We start from the raw sequence: 3,604 nt of genomic DNA, 5'->3' as shown, positions 1-3,604 counted from the left end.
GATCCATCTCCATGAATCCAAGGGAGCACCATAAGAACATAAGATAAGCCTGGTTGGAACAGGCCAAAGGCCCATTTGGTCCAGCTTCCTGTATCCTGTCCTGGTGGACAGTGGTCCACCAGATGCTGCAGGGAGCACACAAGACAGCAAGGGACCTGCATCCTGGTGCCCTCCCTTGCAACTGGCATTCTAAGGTAGCCTATTCTAAGACAAAAGAAAATATTTCTTTACTCAGCGTGTGGTTGGTCTGTGGAACTCCTTGCCACAGGATGTGGTGATGGCATCTGGCCTGGATGCCTTTAAAAGGGGATCGGACAAGTTTCTGGAGGAAAAATCCATTACAGGGTACAAGCCATGATGTGTATGCGCAACCTCCTGATTTTAGAAATGGGCTATGACAGAATGCCAGATGCAAGGGAGGGCACCAGGATGAGGTCTCTTGTTATCTGGTGTGCTCCCTGGGGCATTTGGTGGGCCGCTGTGAGATACCGGAAGCTGGAATAGATGGGCCTATAGCCTGATCCAGTGGGGCTGTTCTTATGTTCTTATGTTCTTAAAACCAGGAGGTTGCACATACTCATCATGGCTTGTAACCTGTGATGGACTTTTCCTCCAGAAATCTGTCTGATCCTTTTTGAAAGGCATCTAGGTCAGACACCATCACCAAATCCAGTGGCAAGGAGTTCCACAGTCTATTAACACACTGGATAAAGAAATATTTTCTTTTGTCTGTCCCAACCACACAATCTGTTCAGTTGCAGCTTAGGCTCAGAGACCATCTCAATATCATTTCAACAGAAAATAAGTCATACAGACAAGATACACACCTGGCACACTGATAAAAGACAGAGCAAAATGTCACTACAGGGAAATTGCACCACTCCTCAGTATTCCTCAGTTACGATTATGGTCTGAAGATGTTGCTACAACTCTTTCCGGCTGCTCCAGCAAATAGTGCCTTGTTGTACATAATAAACATACATGCAATGAGAGGATAACCCAGATTATTCTATAAGCCAGTCATTTTCAATGCTTTTCTTACTGCACATTGACCTCTATGGTCTTCACTGCTTGTGATGTCACTTCCAGGAGGCTCGTCTGGGTTCTGCAGCTCTGTTTCTAGGGCAGACAACTGTAGTATCAAATTGTCTGTTCTTGCCAGTGGAGGAAGAGGGACAGTCAATCTGTTACTACAAACAGTTGCCCTTGAAACAGAGCTGCAGAACCTGGAAGAGTTTTTCAACGCCAGGGGTGTCAAACTCGTTTCATACCTAGGGCCAAACAGCATTCATGGTGCCTACTGAGGGCCAGAAGTGATGTCATTAGACAAGAAATGATGTAATTAAACAGGTCATAACCAAAAATAAGCACTTTTTCTCACTTAGGAACTCATTAGCTGCAAATGGTTGGTTGGCAACCTTCAGTCTCGAAAGACTATGGTATAAGCCTACAGCACCCGATATTCCCATCCAAGTACTAACCCATCCAAGTACTAACCAGGCCTGACCCTGCTTAGCTTCCAAGATCAGACAAGATCAGACATGTGCAGGGCAACAGAAGAGAAAATACACAAATCTTGATCATACGTCAAGATATGGGAGAGCCCAATTTTCATGTGGGCTGCCCTTACATCAGTAACACCTCAGCACTGCTCAGCAGCTGAGAGCCTGAAGGACAGATAAAGAGCTTCCGAGGGCTGCATCCAGCCCCCAGGCCTTATGTCTGACACTCCTGTTGAACGCTGTGCTCCAAAATCCTGTGGCGCACCTGCGAACCTTTCACACCTTGAAAATCGTTGCTATAAGCAACTCTGCCTCAACAGGGAACCAGACAGCCAACACTGAGCTCATGTGAGCTCATGTGGTGCGCTCACTTGACAAAGGGTTTGGGCTGATTGATGGCAAAACCAAGATCAAGCCATGAAATGCACACATGGCTTTGAGCAAGTCACTGACCCTCAGTCTTTCACAGTGTGTTACAGCAGGTGTCTTATGTAGCAAATATCTAATGCAGAAAAGTCTGTTCCTGGGTGCTATCACACTCTGGTAGAACCAGGAAATTGAGCCTAGGGTAAAACTATGAAGGGAGGTGGAATAGGTACTAGCAATTCTCAAACATTTTGGACTTTGGATCCTCCCATCGGTCACTTATAGTGTAGCATGGTTTGCCAACGCTGCCAGAACTATTCGTGCCAACTACTTGGGGGAAATAGCGGTAGATTGTAAAGGAGATTCCTAATATGATGGGTGTAGGTGCCTTTGTGCTTGATTTTGACCTAATTTTATTATTTTATCAATGTTTGTATTTAATGCATACCTGGATCCATATACTTTATCTTATCCTATTGTGATGGCTTTTAGCTAATACAATAAACAATTTTGACTTTGACTTGACTTTGGATCCCTTTACAGTCTTAAAAGGAGTCTTGGGGAGCCCCAGAGTGTTGGTGCAAACTGGGCAGGGGGCAGATGGTAGTCACTTATGTTGTTTCTGTTGAGCTCCTGAAGGGGTCCCAGGGAGCCCCAGGGCTCCTAGGAGCACACTGTGAGAAACTTTGAGAGAGTGTTGGACTATTAGGGTGACTTATAGTCCAATTCTATGTAACTCTCTCTGTGGCAAACAGTGGCACCAATGTGCTTCCACTGTATCCCATAGGGGGGTTTTGGCATGTAGAGTCCTCCTCAGGGCAAGCTCCAGCAGACCCAGCCACTCGCTGCTTACAGTGGTGGCCAAGTCATGTGCATGGACACTGTCATGGTTGTGACAGCCATAAAGGGGTTTATGCTGCTGGAACACTCATTCCAGCAGCATCACAGCCCCTTAGGATTGGGCTGTCATGCTCCAACCACCAGGAAGCTAACTGACCATAATCACTCACCTAATTTCCGCCTATCCTACCCCAAAGGGTGGTTGTGAGAAAAGAGATGTGGGGTGGAGAGAATTATATACATGCAACTTAGTGCAATAAATAAAGATAAGAACAGGCTTGGTTCTCATAGGTTTCAATGAAATTCTGTAGGACAACATCAATGGAATTGCTCATCGTAACCAGTGGCATTTTGTAGTGAACAGTAATTGAGAGCTATAGAGTTGCATTTTTGTCCAACTCTAACTTCAGATTTTCTTGAAATCAGCAGCTGGGCAGCGGCTCAAGCCACCTGCCTAATCTCTGTTTGCAAAGCTTTATCACTGGATAGCTTTGGTTTTAAGCCGCACTCCCATTCAATCCTCCATCATTTTATCTCCAGAGCCGAGAAATGTGTGTGACACAGTCCACTGCCAAAGAGGGCCTATCGAGGACCGACATGCCGCAAACCTGTATTTTGTGATGTGCTATCACCAAGGAAATGAGATCATACGTTGGACTGAGTTCCCTCTCAGGCAACGATTAGACAAACTCTGTTCCAAGAAAAACAGCTCTTTATCTGTTTTTTCCCTGGTGTTTTCTCCAACCTTCATGTCTGTTCACTCCTCTTCTATTGCGTCCTTGTGAATCACACTCCGCTTACCAAACAGCTGATGTTAGTCACATCTTAATGAGTCAGCTGATAGTACAGTTACCCCAAACAGCATATGTCTGTAGCTGAGAATGCAACAGCTCTGA

This window comes from Tiliqua scincoides, chromosome 7, assembly GCF_035046505.1.
Source record: "Tiliqua scincoides isolate rTilSci1 chromosome 7, rTilSci1.hap2, whole genome shotgun sequence".
Lineage (NCBI taxonomy): Eukaryota > Metazoa > Chordata > Lepidosauria > Squamata > Scincidae > Tiliqua > Tiliqua scincoides.
The sequence above is the reverse complement of the archived record's forward strand: the minus strand, read 5'-3'. Positions refer to the sequence as shown.